Source organism: Acomys russatus, chromosome 31, assembly GCF_903995435.1.
Source record: "Acomys russatus chromosome 31, mAcoRus1.1, whole genome shotgun sequence".
NCBI lineage: Eukaryota > Metazoa > Chordata > Mammalia > Rodentia > Muridae > Acomys > Acomys russatus.
In genome coordinates this window covers 3,254,814-3,275,604 of record NC_067167.1, presented here as the reverse complement: position 1 = coordinate 3,275,604, position 20,791 = coordinate 3,254,814, and the positions used below count along the sequence as shown (strand labels likewise).

At 46.2% G+C, this 20,791-nt stretch overlaps 1 pseudogene; it reads right to left on the bottom strand.

Annotated features, from left to right (window-relative positions):
• Positions 1–15,480: 15,480 nt before the first annotated feature.
• LOC127212646 (methyl-CpG-binding protein 2-like) lies at positions 15,481–17,341 on the bottom strand (annotated as a pseudogene).
• Between the last annotated feature and the right edge of the window lie 3,450 nt (positions 17,342–20,791).

Here is a 20,791-nt window from a genome sequence, read left to right as displayed (position 1 = left end):
GCTTTCTCCATGTAGCCCTGGCTGTCCTGGACTCACTTTGTAGACCAGGCTGGCCTCGAACTCACAGCGATCCACCTGCCTCTGCCTCCCGAGTGCTGGGATTAAAGGTGTGCGCCACCATGTCTGTCCTGTAGTTATTAATGGTCACTCTTAGGCAGACTTATAATGAAAATGAAGAATCAGAGCAAGGGAAAATATAAAATGTACATTTTGTGGGGGGTTGGGGGGGGAGAAGCAGAAAGTGTAATGGATTAAGTCCATAAACAGAAAGATTAGATTTTTTTGTTTTTGTTTTTCGAGACAGGGTTTCTCTGTGTAGCCTTGGCCATCCTGGACTCACTTTGTAGACCAGGCTGGCCTCGAACTCATGCCCGGCAAAAGATTAGGTTTTTTAAAGAAGAGTCTGTTGATAAGTGGGCTGAAGAGAGTGATGACATCATGGCAAGAAAAGCTCAAGAAGTGAAGGTGAGCATGAGCACCGGAAAGTACCTGAAGGATGACTCCAAGTCCAGCTGCAGAACTCAGACGATTCTGCCACTTGGTTTTCAGTTTAAAGTTAAGGATACAAGAAAGGGGTTGCAGAATCTTCTAGGTCTATGGACAGACACTGGGGCAAGGCTTTTATCAAGGGCCTCTCTGTACGGAAGCCCATAGAAACCAGCGTGCACAGCTACGACGGTGCAGCCTGGATTGTGTTGGAGATCACAAGATGCGGGAGACGCCGCCAAAGTCATGAGACACCTGCCAAAGGAACCTGCTGACAGGGTAGGGGACCCATTCAAGGGAGAGACGTGGTTTTTGCAGTGAGCAAAGCTGAGTAGACTTGGTAATCCTTGGCAATCCGAAGAGAGCTTTGTTATCGTACTGTGACATACAGAATTTGTAATCTTCCCAGTTCCCTTTTGGTCTTGCTTTGGTCCAGTACTTCATGACTGTGCTCCCAGTTCTTCCTTTAGTGATGGTAATTTATATTCTGGGAAACTGCATGTTGGGTGTACGTTATTCATTGCAGAGTGGACCCCATTGGCAAATACGTTGAGTGCTTAGTCCTTTGAAATGAATAGGAGGAGCGATGTGTTGGCCTATAGGTGTGATCCTTTGGGAGGAAGTGTGCCCCGGGGTGTGGTCTCTGAGATACCAAGTTTCTAAGTCAAGCACGGTGCCTCTCTCTTTTCCTGCTGCCTTGGAAATAAGGGTGCAGAACGCTAGGATGCCATGTCTGCCTATGCGCTGCCATGGTCCCCAGGGTGATAAAAATGAACCAAACTACTGAAACTGTAAGGAAGCCTCAGTCGTGCGTTTTCCTTTATAAGAACTGCACGGTCCTGGTGACTCTCCACAGCAATAGAACACTGACTAATACAGATGCTAATAATTGGCTTTTAAAAGAGATTTAAAAAAATAACTACGAGGCAGGCGTGGTGGCGCACGCCTTTAATCCCAGCGCTCGGGAGGCAGAGGCAGGCAGATCGCTGTGAGTTTGAGGCCAGCCTGGTCTACAAAGTGAGTCCAGGATGGCCAAGGCTACACAGAGAAACCCTGTCTCGAAAAACCAAAAAACCAAAAACAAAACTAAAAGAACACTTAGCAATAGTGACTTTAAAATAGAGTAATTTCTTTCCTGGTAGAGATAATGCCATTAATAAGAGATTTTATGACTTTGGTCTGTGCAAAATACTAGCTGCTGAGTGCTATATGCTGACACCAAAGCTGCAGTCAAATGCCCCGCCTCTCAATCCTCTTACGAGACTAAAGTGAGCTAGCCAGGTTTATACTCACTAGTATAAGAGTTTCCCAATTTGAAACTCCACCGGGTCAAGTGACCTCTCCAAATTGTATAACCATTGATTAGTTTTGTCTTCGTTTATAGGGAATAAATTAACACACTCTGGGAAAGTACACAGGAAGCCAGTCACAGTTCCACGGCAGGGCTGTCACTCCAGCGAAGAGTGCTGCAGATGTGCTTGTGCTTACACTGCTTCTAATCTAGTAATGGCCTACGCTGTTTCCTTCTGAAGAGCAGACGATCAATACTCTTTCTTCTGTTCTTGCCTTGAAGGGGAAGTCGTGCCGAACACACAAATCCTGTTCCTGTTCCTGCAATGGACAGCCCACAATGTGACTCAAGTGGCTTATATTAGAATTTACCACCTGATACCAGAATTTCGAAGGTTGACTCCAGAGGACAGCAAGGACATTGTACTGAATGCCTACCCATTGGGACCCAAGAAACATGAGGCATCATAAAAGCACTTGTCTCAAGAATATTTTTTGAGGGCTGGAGACATGGCCCAGGGGTTTTGTTTTGTTTTTTTTTAACTGGCTGCTCTTCCAGAGGTCCTGAGTTCAATTCCCAGCAACCACATGGTGGCTCCCAACCATCTATAATGTGATCCGATGCCCTCTTCCGGCAAGCATGAACATAGCGTGCTCATATACATAAAATAAATAAATAAATAAATAAATAAACAAATTTTTAAAAAGAAGAATAGTTTTTGAAAGGCAGGAGGTGAAGTCACTCTCAATTTAATGTGCCTTTCAAATGAGAAATCATATCACATACCTACATAAAAATCCCCTGTGCAATAAGAAGGCTCTAGCTCTGTAGGACGCTCAACAGCACATGGCCAGAAATAAATGCGCTAACTTCTGTAAGGCTCACGCATCCCAGACGTAACTGTCAACCTGACAAATACAGTTAATTGCACTGCTGCTATCATGGCTTGCTTGTTTTGCTTTCTTATACAACTCAGGACCACCTGCCGAGGCTTGCACCACCCAGAGTGGGATGTAATCTCTTATATCGAACATTAAGAAGTAAGTACCCTAGAAACATGCCTCTGTCGATCTAAGTCTAGCTGGTACCAAGATGACCAAATAGAACAAAGATGCCCTTGAAGCCATTTCCGGCTTCAAGCACAGGTCTTTAAGGGAACCTGAACTTTCTTAACACTCAGGTTTCTTAATCATCTGTCAAGTTTAAGACCAAAGAGAGGCTGGAGAGATGGCTCAGAGGTTAAGAGCACTGACTGTTCTTCCAGGGGTCCCGAGTTCAATTCCCAGCGACTACATGGTGGCTCACAACCATCTATAATGGGATCTGATGCCCTCTTCTGGCCCACAGGAGTACATGCAGGTGAAACACTGTATACACAATATATTTGGTTGTGAGCCCAGCCTTTAACGGCTGAGCCATCTCTCCAGCCCTGTATACACAATAAATCAATAAATCTTTAAAAAAAAAAAAAAAAAGACCAAAGAGATAGCCCAGAAGTTAAGGCCACTTATTGCTTGTGTATAAAATACAGGTTTTGTTTCCAGGTCTAACATGGTGGTCCACCACCATCCTCATAACCCTACATTCTCTTTCAGGGGATCCGGTTTCCTCTTCTGTCCTCTGTGGGCACCAAACACACACATGGTAAACATATATGCATGCAAACAAAATATTCACAAAATTGAAATAAAATAAATGAGTATAGTAAATTAACACTTCTGCATATCTTTTAAATGTTATCATTGATAAAACATACAGATACACATAGAAATGTGGCTTTAATACATATGCAAGACTTTAAATCTGTAACTAAAAGAATCAAGAAATATTGGATACTGGGGGAGTATGCCTTTAATCCCAGCACTCAGGAGGCAGAGAGAGCAGGTCTCTGAGATCAAGGCTAGCTGAGTCTGTAGAGCAAGTTCCAGTACAGTCAGGGATACACAGAGAAACCCTGTCTCAAAAACAAAACAAAACAAAACAAACAAAAAATCAAGGAACTAGATAAATGGACAGAATTCATGATTGTTGGCAGCATTGCCTCAGGAGTGTGTCAGTACAGGTTTGAGCTATATAATCAACAAAAGTCCAATAAATAGTCTAACAATCAATGCTGTCAACAATAGAAAAGTGATGACTAAAAATCACGATGAAAGAAAAAAATTATTAACGCAGGATTGAATAAAGGGCAAAAACAGTGACAACACTGGATTCCAAACCTTCCCATGAACCTGAAATCAAGACTGCACCATTTGGGAACGTTTACAAAGATCAACAGAACATTAGTGAAAACAGGTTATAAAAAAAATCCCACATAGTCAGTGTTGACAAATGATGCCAGGAAACCAACCTCAGATGACTTCATGTGACCACATAGGAGCCCAGAAGACCTCCCCAGGCATCACTAAATCTCATGAAAACTGAAGAAACTTCCAGGGACTTCATGGACCCTCACAAAACATCACCAGACCTCACATGTCTCAGGGGAACACAGGCAACATCATGGGATATTGAGTCTGCCTGCTGCTTCCGATTTGCCATCATTGCACACCTACACTATTGCACACCTACATTAATGCACACCTACACTATTGCACACCTACACTGTCACACACCTACACTAATGCACACCTATGCTGTTGCACACCTACACTATTGCACGCCTACATTAATGCACACCTACACTATTGCACACCTACACTGTCACACACCTATGCTGTTGCACACCTACACTAATGCACACCTATGCTGTTGCACACCTACACTGTTGCACACCTACACTAATGCACACCTATGCTGTTGCACACCTACACTATTGCACACCTACATTAATGCACACCTACACTGGCTCACTTGACTTTTTCTGTGTGAGGATAAGGAGAATTCAAGCCCAACTGATAGAGACTCTGTCTCAAAACACAGAACGACGAAAATCTCTTTTTAAAAAAATTTGTGTTTGCGTGTGGTCTTTGGTTTTCTTCTTGTTCTTGAGACACTGTCTGAAGAACATCGCCAAGTCCGCTGTGTCAGTGTTGTCAGCTCAGGTGGGTCTCAGCGAGTAGAGCACTAGCCAAGCACGCACCAGGATTCTGCATAAACAGGGCATGATATTCAGACCTATCTTTCTCGGTTATTGGGTGGCAGAGGCAGGAAGGTCATGATTGAATAGAGAGCCTGAAGTCATGAGGCTTGTTTTAAAAACAAAACCTCTAAATCAATGATTAACAAATTATATCAGGGCTTAGGGGTGGTGTGGCGTGGGTAAAGGTGCTTACAGCCAAGCCTGATGGGTGTGGTTTTCTCTTTAGGGTGTACAAGGTAGAAGGAGAGGACTGGGTCACACAGGCTGTCGTCTGGCTTTTGAGCCATACTATGCATGTGCATGCACATAGGCAAGAGTAATAAATTAAATCCTTAAAGAGATATAAAAGTCTGGAGAGATGGGTAAGTGGTTTGCTACCACTTCCAGAAAACCTGGTACATATTCTAAGACCCACATGGCAGCTAGCTCACATCTGTAACTCCAAATTTCCATGGGTTCCAACCACTTCTTCTTGCCTAGGGAGCAGGGCCCTTATAAGCATAGGTTCAGGCAGACAGACAGCCATTCTCTCTCAGAAATATACTGTAAAGACAGTTTCTTGGAAGGAACAGTTCATATGGGATCCCTCATGGCTTGTCCCCGTATTCCTGGACCCCAGTTCCACCAACTGTGCTTGCAGACAGATCATATAATCTGGCCAGGTGCTGAAACCACATGCTCCAGCCCTCACTGGTTGTATCCCCTGCCCCGGCCCGCCGGGGTTTAACTAATGCTCGGGAGGAAATTTTTCCTGTATAGGGACAGAACACAAGACACAAAGAAGGGGGCAAATCTGCATTCTGATCAAACCCCCTTTATTGAGAAATTTCACAGAGTTTTTATAAGGCAGGGGGCAGGGAAGCATATTCCTATGGCAACCCAGCTGCAGGCTATCTCAAGATGTGAGGAATTCCAAGCAGGTCACAACATCCTGCCACACCGAATATTTTGCTGTCTTTATCTAATCTAACTGTTAAACTACAACAGGGTGGCTCCGTCTAAATCTTATCTTTAGTCTAACTGCCTGAACCACGACAGGGTCAGCTGGTGTCTGGTAAATGGCAGACTGCTGGAGAAATAGGAACCTAGGCTCCGACAAGATGGCTGAGCATTGGCTATATAGCCCGTTCCCCTACAATCCCCTGTGGAGCTGATCTCAGTTGGCTGGGCCTCAGAGGCAAACAGCATCCTTTTACTGAGATGTTGTGATGGACCAGAGCCTTTGCCCCATGCTAGGCAAACACTCACCACTGAGTGACATTTTCCACAGTATAATGAAGGCTCTGGGTTTGAATTCCAGCACCTTCCAAATAGATGCTTCTCTCTGTGTGTGTAATTATGTGCTTGTAAAGATATTTCCTCACACTTCCTTTCTTCTGTGTGTGTCTTCAGGAGGTGCACACATGCCCCAGTACATAGGTGGCAATCAGAGGACAACTTATGAGTCGGGTCTCTCCTTCCATCATGTAGAGAGGAAGCAGAGGCCGGTAGGCTTTGCAGCAAGCCACATAATCTGCTGTTCAATCCTGCTGACTCTAACTATACATTTTGAGAAACTGGGAGTGTATGTTTGTGGTAATGTATCTGAGTATGCCTGGTATACTTACAAATGTCGGGCACGTGTGATGTGTGTGTCCGCACGGCTGGAGCTTTACATGTGTGTATGTTTGGAGAAGTCTTCGTGGATATGTGGGCTTATGGGAGTCCAGTGTGGTAGGGGAATTATGAATGCGCCATGTTGTTTGTGTGAAGCCCTGCCATGTCGTGGTTGGCCTGGCACTAACGGAGACTTGATCAAACTTATCAAATATAATGCATCTTGGCTCTGCCCACTCCTGCATTTGAAATTTCTGCTTCTTTTTCTTTCCATGCCTAAGTAAAAATACCACATCTGGTACAGCAGCAGCAGTCAGAATCACTACTTTATTGTCATTCTCCGTGATCTATCTGTCTTCTAAACTGGACGGACAAAAGAGTTAAAGGAACATGTGGCGGTGTAGGGCATGGGCTCTATGGCCAATGCTCAGCCATCTTGTCGGAGCCTAGGTTCCTATTTCTCCAGCAGTCTGTCATTTACCAGAAACCAGCTGACCCTGTCGTGGTTCAGCAGTTAGACTAAAGATAAGATTTAGATGGAGCCACCCTGTTGTAGTTTAACAGTTAGATTAGATAAAGACAGCAAAATATTCGGTGTGGCAGGAAGTTGTGACCTGCTTGGAATTCCTCGCATCTTGAGATAGCCTGCAGCTGGGTTGCCATAGGAATATGCTTCCCTGCTCCCCTGCCTTACAAAAACTCTGAAAATTTTCAATAAAGGGGGTTTGATCAGAATGCAGACTTGCCCCCTTCTTCGTGTCTTGTGTTCTGTCCCTATACAGGAAAATTTTCCTCCTGAGCGATAGTTGAACCCCGGTGGGCTGGGGCATGGTGGAACCATCACGCCAGCATCTTTCAGGTCCTTGATAGCGTCACTAATTTCTGCAACACTCTCAGGGATGCCGTACCGGGTTTGATTTACTATTTTTCTTGGCAGAAGCAAGTTGAAAGGCTTCCATTTAGCCTTTCCAATCATAGGAGACCGTGCACCACAAGTTAGAGAACCAATGTGAGAATCCAGCCAACTTCTAAGTATATCGATCTCAATGACACATTTTTTGGGGGGGGGGACTGGAGAAATAACCACAGTTCTCAAACCCACTCGATGTGCTATGAGTCAGACTTCCCACAAAGCTCCATTGTTTCGTCTTCTCTGTAAGAGCCTACTTTAATTGGGGACGGGGGGGTGGGGGGGTGGGGGGTGGGGGGTGGGGTGAGGAGGAGGAGGCACAGTGTATCTTGAGGTCTCTTAGACCTACCATCAATTCAGAAGCTGTATCCACTAGACACAGAATGTGTGGCTGTTTTCTATTGCCCCCGCCCCCGCCCCAGAATACAAGTGCCCCTTTTAAAAGCCTGAAGGTCTCTCTGGGAGAATATCTGGAGAAATGCTAACAGTAAAACTTTATGATATTTTATCAAGGGAGTCTGGTGGTCACTTCATTCCATGTGTTCTGGGTCTACAAACTGGCTCGAATCTGGAAATTTATTCACATGCTGAGACTCCCTTTCACCATGACCCAATGTAGACTATCTTGCATTTGTTTGAGACTTTTTCTACTTATACTGATCAAATGAAAATAATAGTAGGTTTCTAATTTATTTCATGGATGGAAACACCGTGATTGATTAGCTAGGCAGTACCGAAGGTCCATGTGAGTCATGCCACCATAAAAGTGACCTTGAAAGTGACTTTGAATATGCTTCCCATTAAGGGATAAGCCACTACACACACACACACACACACACACACACACACACACACACACACACACACATTATATGTGAGATGAAAATCTAAGTTGACTTCATGGGTTCCTTGGCACGCCCAGGCATCTCCAGATTTTGCCACCAGAGACCCTTTTTTCTATAAGGCCTGTAGGAACCAGGCCCGGCTGGGTTGCCTGCCTGTCTTGTTATTTCATGTCCTGTTTCTAGCAGCTTCCATGTCTGTCTTTATCTTGGTTAGCTAGTCGTGTTTACTGCTCTGAGAACGCGCCCCTCCCTTCCTCAAGACTTTTCCTCCTGTGTGTGTGCGATTACCTCTTGAGGGATTTCACCTGAGAGGAGGATTCCTGTTTGGCTGCCTATAAGAAGGCTCTTTGGAACTCCGGAAAGGAAGAATAATAAACCGCTGCCGTGGCTGCTGCTGCGGCTGCTGCTCTCTTAGCACGAAGGACCCGCTGTGTTAGTGTGTGTGTGTGTGTGTGTGTGTGTGTGTGTGTGTGTGTGTACATGAGTTAAATCCGCAGCCCCTCGCCCTCGACTCGGTACTGCGGTGGCGCGGGCGCCACAAAGGCCCAAATAAACAACATTCGGTTATGAAAATAAATAAGAGTGCAATGTAATATTTAAAGAAACCAGGAAATGGAGTTGTGTCTCATAGGTGAAGCTCCTGCCTAGGAAACCAGTGTGAGGAGCTAGGGGCACTTCCTAGGAGGGAAGGCTCTGCCTTGAATATCCAATAAGGTGTGTGCCCTATGTGTAGAGCCATCCAATCAGCGATTAGGGATACGGTCCAGGATGGAGCCCTGTCTATATTCTAGAGAGAGTGGGACCTGGGACAGTAGGGCTGACATTTTAGGTGGACAAAAGTGTCATGCAATAGGCAGCTTCATTCAGATCACCAGATGATATATATTCTGAGGGTTAAGAAATGTCACATGGGCTGGAGAGATGGCTCAGTGGTTAAGAGCGCTGCCTGCTCTTCCGGGGGTCCTGAGTTCAATTCCCAGCAACCACATGGTGGCTCACAACCATCTATAATGCTATCTGGTGCCCTCTTCTGGCCTATAGGTGTACATGCAGGCAGAGCACTGTATACATAATAATGAATAAATAAATCTTAAAAAAAAGAGAAAGAAATGTCATATAAAGCTGGTAACAGTGCTCATGCCTGTAATCTCAGCACGAGGGGAGGAAGAGGTAATCAAATCTTTGTGAGGCCAGCCTGGTCTACAAGTGAGTCCAGGACAGCTAAGGCTACACGGAGCAACCCTGTCTTGAGAAACCAAAACCAAAACAAACCAAAACAAAATGTCACACGAGTAAAGCTCTCATGAGTTCAAGCTGTATACAATCATAAGGACAAGGCACACATGGCAAAGACAGGGTTTTCCATAGAGGCATAAACATTTGTTTGCATAACAGCTGCAAACAATACTACATAATTTGGAAAACCTCACTCCTATCCAGGATATCTAGAAACATGAAAACATATTCCAAGGGAAAAAATCAGTATGTTGAAGAAACTGAGGTCAAAAGATTGTTTTCTTAGAGTGTTCTCACAACCAAAAAGGATTTTCATCACATGACTCCATTCCTGGATGGTGTTCTGAGAGGCTCTAGCCTTTAGCTTATGCAAGACGTACTGATTCCAATCTTTATTTTTTATTTTTTTAATCCCTCAGCCCATCTCCTCACCCTGAGACCTGTAGGCTCAATTTTCTCATCAATTATATTTTATTATGAACTTATTAAACGAGCCTTCCTCCCTCACAACCGGACTAACCCAACAGTCTGAAAAGGAGAGTAAAGAACACTACAATGAAACCTTAAGGATGTCCGTCCCTGGCGTAGTCAGCAGGGTTTCAGCAGACCAGCAATTCCACCCAAGCGGCTGCTGGAACTGGGAGCAGCAGCTGGAACCTCAAGCCTCCGCTGGAGTCCAAAGCCTTGAAGCTTTCCCTGGAGCAGTTCTCTTTAAGAGCTTCTTGAAGTGCAGGGAAGAACAGGCAAAAACCAAGTCCCAACCAAAAGCCTCCTCTCCTGTTTTGGGCGTGTGTGTGTGTGTGTGTGTGTGTGTGTGTGTGTGCGTGCGTACACATATATCCTCTCAGTTTGTTCAAGGGTGTTTTTCACCAAGCTCCCCCACGAAGTAGTTCGACTCTTCCAACATCTAAGTGGTAAACATCCCGCCCTCTTCTCCGTCCCACACTTGGGACCAAAACAGAAACAGGCTTATCTCCCCTTCATGAAACCTCCTCTTTGGGGACACTAATTGCTCGTGTTTTAGGTCATAGACCAAACTGGTATAAACGTTTGATGTTCGACATCAACCTCCCCAATGCTGACATTTTACACCCAGTGCCACCACACAAGTGTACCCACCACAGCTACCAATGTGTCCTTGAAAGGCGAGCAATAGTAGCTGTGGCCTTATTGAAATTGTTGATGCCCTCATGACGATCAATCAGGTGGTTAAATTTGCCCTGCATAGGGAGGTCTCCTTCCTGTTGTGAGGCAGAAAGACAACTCTACGGCACACTGCGTACTGATTTGTATGTGCGTGTTACCCTGTGCCCAGAGGAAGACAGGAAGTGGCTACAGGGTGCAGGAAGATATTAGGGCTGAATTTTGGACCCCAGGTGCAAGTCCTACAGCACCGGAATCACTTAAGGTCTGGGAGAGTCTGTGCCTTGGGTCAAATCCAGGGCTGGGACCCTCCATGCGGCACCTCTTTACAGCACCCTGTCCCTAGGAGAGCTGTTCCTGTCACTCAGCCTTCACTAGCCAATCAGGGCCTCCAGAGGGACCTGCCAGTCAGAATATGGAAACGTTATTTTGGTGTGCCCTGTTGCAGACTGGGATCTGGTGGTAAGGTGGGTGCCATGAGCAGGACTGTGACCGGACTGCAGGGGGCTTTAAAGATAGTGTCAGGAAGCTCAGAAGCCACCCCATGATGCGGAAGGGGACATAGCCCCCAAAGTAGAAAGAGCTCTGGCTAGTTGGATGCATCAGGCAGACTCAATACCCCCACTGCTGTGCCTGTGGTCCCCTGAGAGCTTGTGAGTTCTGGTGATCATCTGTGACTTGTTCATGAGGTCTGTGGAAGTTCTTTCAACTCCTGTGAGGTCCAGTGATGTCTGGCGAGGCCTTTCAGGTTCATGTGTGGGGGTTGTCAAGCCTCACTCGTCAACACTTTGTGGTTTTATTTCTAGGATTTCTCTGATGTTCCTCTGATCTACTTATTCTTTCCCGAGTGACACAGTCTTTATTGTAGTTGCACAGGAAGTTTTGAATTCAGATGACGTCACTCTGTATGCTATTTATTCAACCTTGTGTTAATCCTTTTTTTTTTTTTTTCCAGACAGGGTCTCTCTGTGTAGCCTTAGTTGTCCTGGACTCGCTTTGAAGACCAGGCTGGCCTTGAACTCACAACGATCCACCTGCCTCTGCCTCTCGAGTGCTGGGATTAAAGGCGTGCGCCACTACGCCCGGCTCCTTTTTATTTTTAGTTGTCAGTGTTCTGTTATAGGTAGCATTAATTGTTTGTTGACTTTTGTTGATTCTGTAGCTCAGATCTCTACTGGCATACTATTGAAGCTTGCTGCCAACAATCAGCAGTCCTATCCTTTTATCTAGTTGTTTGATTTTTTTTTTTTTTTTTTTTGAAACAGGTTATCTCTGTGTAGCACTGGCTGTCCTTGAATTCCTTCTGTAGGCTCGGCTGCCTTTGACTTTCAGAGACCTGCTCCCTGTGCCTCCCGAGTGCTGAGACACGTTTCAAGGTGTTTCCGGTTGTACCCTTGATGACATAGACGAGGTATGGGGAGGTGTGTTTTTAATTTTCTACATTCATTTACATTACTTCAATTTTATGAATAGTTTGCTTGCATTTATTTTGGGGGTGTGCAAGCAATGCGCTCAGTTGAACCTGAGTGTTAAGAGAGTTGAGGTTTGCTTAAAGACCTGTGTTTGGGAGCTGGAAACGACTCAGCAGGTGTGCTTGTTAGGGCTACCATCTCGATAAGTGCTAGAGTTAGACTGACGTGGAGGCAACTCTATAGGGTATTTTCTTTTTTGATGATTGATATGATAAGGGACTTCCCACTGTGTGTGGTGCCAGCCTGGGCAGGTGGTGGTCCTGAGCTGTTAGGCATGGTGACAGCAGGTCGACAGCACGTATGGGGTGCATAAACATGGTTTCTAACAGCACGTATGGCGTACATAACTATACGGTTTATAAAAGCTAGCAGATCTGTGCCTTTCAGATCTGGAGCCTTGTTATTATTAAAGAGTTTTTTTTGTGTGTGTGTGTGTGTGTGTGTGTTAAGGTTTGTGGTATGACTTCTCACTGGAAAGGCGCATTAAATTAAGAGTGGCTTCACCTCCTGGTATTCAGAAGTCTTCTTGAGACAAGGTCTCTTATGATGACCCATCTTTCCTTGATCCCACTGTCTAGACGTTCAGAGCAACGTCATTGATGTCCTCCTGCGTCAACTTCCTAAATATTTAGGTTAAATGTTCTTAGCCTCAGACAATTTTAACACAATCCATTCGAGGCGCACAGTGGGCTGCCCATTTCAGGCCCAGGAGCAGGATCTGTGTGTCCCATTTAATAGCTTCTCACTTAATAGCAGAATAGAAGAAATAGTTTGTTGCGCACAGCGCAGAGGGAAACAGGCGAGGAAACTGCTAAATTAGAGGGTGTTTAAGCTTAACTCTTTATTATGATGGGATAGTGTGAGTGACTTTTCATTTGCTTTCCCAGAGTGTGTTCATTCATTTCATACGAATGTAGAGAAAACAACTTGGTTGGTATAAATTTGGGGAAGTAACCTCCAGTTGGCGACAATCTTACACTAGTATTTGTAAACCTGGTTGGATCACTTCAGTCTGGTGGGAGGATTGAGAGACAAGGCATTTGGCTGTGCTGTCTGTGTCAGCGTATAGCAGCGAGCAGCTAATACTGTACACAGAACAGGGTCGTACACTCCCTTATTAATGGAATTATCTCTACCAGGAAATAATCTCCTCTATTTTAAAATCACTATTACTAAGTGTTCTTTTAGTTATATTTATCTCTTTTAAGCGTCAGTCATTGGTATCTGTCTTGGTCAGCGTTTTATTGCTGTGGAGAGAAAACAGAATCGTGGCAGATCTTGTAAATGAGCATGTAACCGGGGCTTGCTTACAGTTTCAGAAGCTTAGTCCGCTGTGATCACAGGGACCGTGGCAGCACACAGGAACACACGGTATCTCAGAGTGCTGCATCTTTATCCACAAACAGGAGGACGGGAGGAAGACGCCATGCCTGGCTTGGAAACGTGAAAATGTAAAGCCCACACTCTGTGGCACACTTCCTCAAAAAAAAAAAAAAAAAAACACAAAAAAAAACACATCTATGTCAACAAGTCCACACCTCCTATTCCTTCCAAAGAGGGGCTAGTCCGTCCTGATGAAGCACTCAACATCTTGGCCTATGGGGACCACTCTAACAGATCACACACTTCCAGCACGTGACTTCCAAGAGTATACATTACCATTACAGGAGGGGGGAATGGAAGCGTAGTGATAGAGTGCCGGGCCAAGGAAAGACCGGAAGGCAACCGAGAAGACTGCGAATTCTGAATCTCCCTGTGTGGTATCAAAGCTTGCTTTGCATCTCCCTCTCCTGTCAGCTTTTCTGGCTGCAATACACTCCTGTCTCTTGAGCTGGTTTCGTATCCTGTTAGCAGGTTTCTCCGGCAGGTGTTTCAAGACTCTGGCATCTCCAACATTTTGGGGTCTCCAACACCACCCAGACTTCAGGTGAAGCCTTCCCAGCTTCCCAGAGCGGTTTCTCTGGGCTTCCATGCAGGAACAGCCCTAACATAGGTCTTGCCTCGGTCCTTGTCCTTAGTCCTAGAGGGAGATTCTACAACCCCCTTCCTGGATCCTGGACACTTGAAGCCAGATCCAAGTGACAGAATCTACAAACGTCTTTGGTCATTGCAGCTGAGTTTGCATCCTTCCTTCCATTGCCTTTACACCAACTTCCTGATGCTGATGTAGGCCTTATCCACTTAATCCTTTCTTTAGTTTCTTTTCAGAAGTTGGAAATTTTGCTAAGTAGGGGTCTTTCCATGAGGACAACACCCCCTTAGGTCTATTTAGCATCACGATTTCCTTTAAAATTTTAACTCCTTGTACAAAAAAATTAGCACCATTACTCTTCGTAGTTCTCCTTTTTCCCCCCTCAAAATGTACATTTTGTAATTTTCCTTACACAGATTTCTCCCTTTCATTATAAATCAATAACCAGGACAGGTTCAATACTAGGTTGTTTTTAAAACCTCTCTGTCAGTACCATTAATTCAAACATCTTCAATTTAATCACCTTCAGAAATCAGGGCAGAAAACAGCCACGTTCTTCACCAAAATATTACAAGAGTGGCCTCTGAGCCACTTACTAATACCCCCTTCTAAAACTGCTTGTGCTAGGCCATCATAATCCACATTTGTCTCGCCACCGCTGTCTTCCACACTTCTTCTAGAACCCAAAGTCCCAAAGCCCACATTGCACCAACAAGCAGAAGGGTCAGGCATGTCGCAGCAGTACCCTGTTTCCCGGTACCAACTTCTGTTCTAGTCATTGTGCTGTGGCTGTGGAGTGACAGCATGGCTACAGCAAGTCTTTTTAGAAGAAAGCATTTAATTACATGTTCAGATATTTATTCTGTTATGATCACAGCGAGGAGCTTGGCAACACGTAGGCAGACACGTTAGCTGATTGTTCTGCTTTCAGACCCACAGTCAGCGGGAAGAGAGAAAGGGAGTAGGTCTTCTGGCTTTGGGCCCAGAAACCCGAAAGCCCAAACACTTTCTCCAACAAGAACGCAACTACTAAGCTGGGTGGTGGTGGCGCACGCCTTTAATCCCAGCTCTCGAGGCCAGCCTGGTCTACAAAGTGAGTTTAGGACAGCCAAGGCTATACAGAGAAACCCTGCTAGAAAAAGCCAAACCGAACCCCCCCAAAACAAAACCCACAACTGCTTCAAGGAGGCCACACCTTCTAATCCCTCTTTACCATTGTCAATCCCTGATGCCTAAGAATTCAAACATATGGGCCTGTGAGGGACATTTTCATTCAAAACACCATTTTTTCACTTATTTTTAACTGAAGGAAAAAAATATTTTTTATTTCAGTTAATCGGGAAGCTTTGTCAGAGCCCTACCCACAAGGAGAAGAGACAACAGCTGCCTTTATTCTTGTTGGTTTGCTTTGCAATCCACTCTGTGTAAAGTCAGCTAACTCTCTCGGTCACGGGCGCTCTCCCTCCCCTCGGTGTTTGTGCTTTTCTGCAACTGTGGCGGTGGTCGCAACCATGGGCTGAGTCTTAGCTGGCTCCTTGGGGCAGCCATCGCTCTCCAGCGAGCCTCCTCGGGACATCTTCTCCTCTTTGCAGATGCTTCTGCTCAAGTCCTGGGGCTCAGGGGAGCTGATGGGGTCCTCAGAGCTCTCGGGCTCAGATGGGGGTGGGGGTGGGAGCAGTGGCACGGGGGCCGTTGGGGACTCTGAGTGATGGTGATGATGATGGTGCTCCTTCTTAGGGGGTCTGCTGCGCCCCTTGGGGCTGCTCTCCTTGCTTTTTCGCCCAGGGCTTTTGCAGGATTTCAGCCCCTTCCCACTCTTCTCACCAAGAGTGGACACCAGCAGGGGCTTCACCACTTCTTTCACTACAATGCTGACTGTCTCCTGGGGCTTCCGCATCTTGATTGGGAGCACAGTCTCATGCACAGACCGGATGGAAGACTCCTTCACGGCTTTTCTTTTTGGCCTCAGCGGCAGCAGCTGCTACCACACTCCCAGGCTTTCTGTCCCGTTTCTTAGGAATTGGCCTGGGGATCTGCTTCTGCTTTTGGCTTTCTGCCAGGGCATTTGATCACCACGACCTGGGCAGATGTGGTAGTCTCACCGCTCTCACCCTTACCCCCAGGCGATGCTTGGAAAGGCATCTTGACAAGAAGTTTCCCAGGGCTCTTCTCCAGGGCCCTTTCCATCCGAACACCTTCTGATGCTCCTGCCTTTGGTCTCCCAGCTCCGCACCCTTTGGGGCGTCCCCGACCCCTGCCCCTTCCTGGAGCTTTGGGAGCTTTGGGCTTCTTAGGTGGTTTCTGCTCTCTCCTGGAGGGGCTTCCTCTTCCAGTTACCATGACGTCAAAATCATTAGGGTCCAAGGAAGTATCACCTACCTTTTCAAAGTATGCGATGAATTCCACTTTAGAGCAGAAGGTGATCAAATATACATCCTATTTTCCAGCAGAGCGGCCCAGATTTCTTTTGCTTAAGTTTTTTGTTTGTTTGTTTGTTTTTTGTTTTTTGTTTTTCGAGACAGGGCCTCTCTGTGTAGCCTTGGCCATCCTGGACTCACTTTGTAGACCAGGCTGGCCTCGAACTCACAGCGATCCGCCTGCCTCTGCCTCCCGAGTGCTGGGATTAAAGGCGTGTGCCACTACGCCCGGCTCTGCTTAAGCTTTCGTGTCCAACCTTCAGGCAAGGCGGGGCCACCATACATAGGTCATGGATGATGGAACGTCGCTGTTTGGGGGAAGCAGAGGCTTCCGGCACTGCTGGGGCAGAGCTTGAGCTTTCTGATGTCTCTGCTTTGCCTGCCTCTGTTGGCTCTGCAGAATGGCGGGCTGAAAGGCTGTAGCGGCTCATGTTTGCCCTCTTTGTCTTCCTTCTTGTCTTTCTTCGCCTTCTTACAGTTCAGAGGCTTGTCTTTGAGGGCCTGAAGACCCTGAACAACTTCTTCTTCTTCTTCTTCTTCTTCTTCTTCTTCTTCTTCTTCTTCTTCTTCTTCTTCTTCTTCTTCTTCTTCTTCTTCTTCTTTGTCTCTTCTTTCTTCGTTCTTCTTCTTCTTCTTCTTCTTCTTCTCTTCTTTCTTCTTCTTCTTCTTCTTCTTCTTCTTCTTTTCGAGACAGGGTTTCTCTGTGTAGCCTTGGCCATCCTGGACTCACTTTGTAGACCAGGCTGGTCTCGAACTCACAGCGATCCGCCTGCCTCTGCCTCCCGAGTGCTGACCCTGAACTTCTGATTTTTCCTCCAGTCTCTCCTCCTCGCCTCCTCCTTCTCCTCCTCCGCTCGGTGTGGTGGTGGCGGCGGCGGCAGCAGCCATTTTCCGGACAGCTTTTACCACAGCCCTCTCTCCGAGAGGAGGGAGCGCGCCATATTATCACTTTTTAATTTCACTTTTGCAAATAGATCACGACTTTAATCTGCATTTCTTCTATTTCCCAATGTATCCCAGTTATTATGAACTTTATTAGATTTTTCAGAAATGGGTATTCTTTCTTTTTTGTTTGTTTGTTTGTTTTTAGAGACTGTTTCTCTGTGTGGCCTTGGCTGCCCTGGAGCTCACTAAGTAGACCAGGCTGTCCTGGAATTCACGGAGGTCAGCTTGCCTCTGCTTTCCAAGTGCTGGGATTAAAGGCATGAGGCGTCATCACTTGAATCTTTGTTTATTTTTACATCAAGGTATCATGTTAATATTTTAGTTGGTGTTTCTGTTGCCACAATGAGAACCTATGACCAAAAACAAGTTGGGGAAGAAATGGTTCTTTTAGCTTATGCTTTCACACTACGCATCATCAAAGGATGTCATAACGTAAGCTCAAACAGCACATGATCCTCAAGTAGAAGCTAACGCAGAGACCACGCGGGGGCGCTACTAACCCAGAGACCATGAGGGAGAGTTGTTAACGCAGAGACCATGCAGCGGTACTGCTAACACAGAGACCATGCAGGGGTGCTGTTAACACAGAGACCATGCGGGGGTGCTGCTGACGCAGAGACCATGCGGGGGTGCTGCTGGCGCAGAGACCATGCGGGGGTGCTGTTAACACAGAGACCATGCGGGGGTGCTGCTGACACAGAGACCATGCGGGGGTGCTGCTGGCGCAGAGACCATGCGGGGGTGCTGCTGACGCAGAGACCATGCGGGGGTGCTGCTGACACAGAGACCATGCAGGGGTGCTGCTAACACAGAGACCATGCAGCGGTACTGCTAACACAGAGACCATGCAGGGGTGCTGCTAACACAGAGACCATGCAGCGGTACTGCTAACACAGAGACCATGCAGGGGTGCTGCTGACACAGAGACCATGCGGGGGTGCTGCTGACAGAGACCATGCGGCGGTGCTGGTAATGCAGAGACCATGCAGGGGTGCTGCTGACACAGAGACCATGCAGGGGTGCTGCTAACACAGAGACCATGCAGTGGTACTGCTAACACAGAGACCATGCAGGGGTGCTGCTAACACAGAGACCATGCAGCGGTACTGCTAACACAGAGACCATGCAGGGGTGCTGCTAACACAGAGACCATGCGGGGTGCTACTGACGCAGAGACCATGCAGGGGTGCTGCTAATGCAGAGACCATGCGGGGGTGCTGCTAATGCAGAGACCATGCGGGGGTGCTGCTAACGCAGAGACCATGCGGGGGTGCTGCTGACGCAGAGACCATGCGGGGGTGCTACTGACGCAGAGACCATGCGGGGGTGCTGCTAACGCAGAGACCATGCGGGGGTGCTGCTGACGCAGAGACCATGCGGGGGTGCTACTGACGCAGAGACCATGCGGGGGTGCTACTGACGCAGAGACCATGCAGGGGTGCTGCTGACGCAGAGACCATGCAGGGGTGCTGCTGATGCAGAGACCATGCGGGGTGCTACTGACGCAGAGACTATGCAGGGGTGCTGCTAATGCAGAGACCATGCAGGGGTGCTACTGACGCAGACACCATGCAGGGGTGCTGCTAATGCAGAGACCATGCAGGGGTGCTACTGACGCAGAGACCATGCAGGGGTGCTGCTGATGCAGAGACCATGCGGGGTGCTACTGACGCAGAGACCATGCAGGGGTGCTGCTGATGCAGAGACCACGCGGGGGTGCTGCTGACGCAGAGACCATGTCGGGGTGCTGCCTACTCTCTTACTTCCCGTGGCTGCCCAGCCTGTTTTCACATATATCCCAGAACCATCGGTTCTAGAGTAGACTCATTTACAATATGCCAGGACCTAAATCCTTAGTCACTAATTTAAAATAGTGATTACAATCCAGCTTACAACCTGATTATATAGAGGCATTTTCTCAACAGAAGTTCCATTTTTTTTTTTTAGATGACTTCAGCCTAAATCCATCAGGTATGACTTACCTGGCAATACATCGTCTAAAACACCTAAAACCATTTGTTACACACAGTGATGAGAAAAAAGGTCAAGGTATTAAGTGTCTTCATGGAGCCTTGGATCTTACTGTGGATCTGCAAACGCAGCAGTAAAAGTGCAAGAATCAGAGTTCATTTTCCCCTTGCAAGCTGGCATAGTCACAGTAGAGAGGGGGGGGGATTAAGAAGAAGGTTGATAGGTGTAAGTGTGTCTACAGTTGTGATTTTCAGCGATTTGCCAGGCAATCATTTGCAGGTCATTAAAGGGTCCTGATAAATATTTTTTTGTTTGAATCCATACATACATTGTGGCAAACAAGAATTTGGATAAACAAACTGAATTTACCTCTAGAAGCAAGATTAAAATCTAGTTACACTAGTTCAACCAGACCAGAAGAGCTGTGAAAAAAAAAATGGTGTAGCTCCAGCTTACTGTCCTTTATTTCTGGCTGAAAAGTGTGCCTAAAGAGGAGGAATTGTGTGAGTAAATATTAATATGCTCAAATAAAAACTGTTTTTCACTTGCATTTTTAGATTATACTTGTTAGATCTGAAACAAAGGAATAACAGAGATTTGTCTCGGTGGGTAAAGGTGGTTGCGGTTAAGCCTGACAGGAGGGAACTCACTTTCTGGGAGCCTCACATTACTCACGCCATTTTTTTCTCAGAATAATTTATGTGGACTGGGGCATATGAATACCCACACAGAAGCACATCGATCATTATTTTAAAAACCAAAACCAATGGCCAGTGATGCCATTCACCAGTCTAAGGCACTTATTGTCAAACTCGTCTACCTCGGTTTTTCTCTCTACCCCTCACATACAGGATGCGGAGGAGAGACACCTGTAAGTTGTCTTCTGACTGGCACATGCACACCATGGCCCAGGTGTATACATACCGTCAAGACTTTTGAAAGGTGAAATTAACAAAACAAGGAAAACATCCAAAGTACTGAGAACATTGGAAATTCTCCAGTTGTAATGAATACATTTTAGAATTCCAAGAGATGTAATTGTTCATCAAAACAGTGGTGGTTCCTTTTTATATATTACATTGTCCTTAACTGTATGGATCAAGGACAGTTGTTAAAATAAACATATCTCAAAGAAATATCTCAGCTTGGCAGAGTGGCGAATGCCTGTAATTCCAGCACTTAGTAGAAAGAGACAGGCAGATCTCTGTGAGTTTAGGTCAGCCTGGTCTACAGAGTGAATTTAAGGACCACCATGCTATGCGGGGACCCTGGCTCACAAAAGGACATATTTCCTATTATGGCACTTGTCCTAGTACAATCTGGACTCATCTCTACTCAAGCAAACCTTCCATTGTTGTCACGCCTATCAAAATAATGGTATTTATAACAACCAATAATAACCATAAGAAGCAATGTGTCTATTCA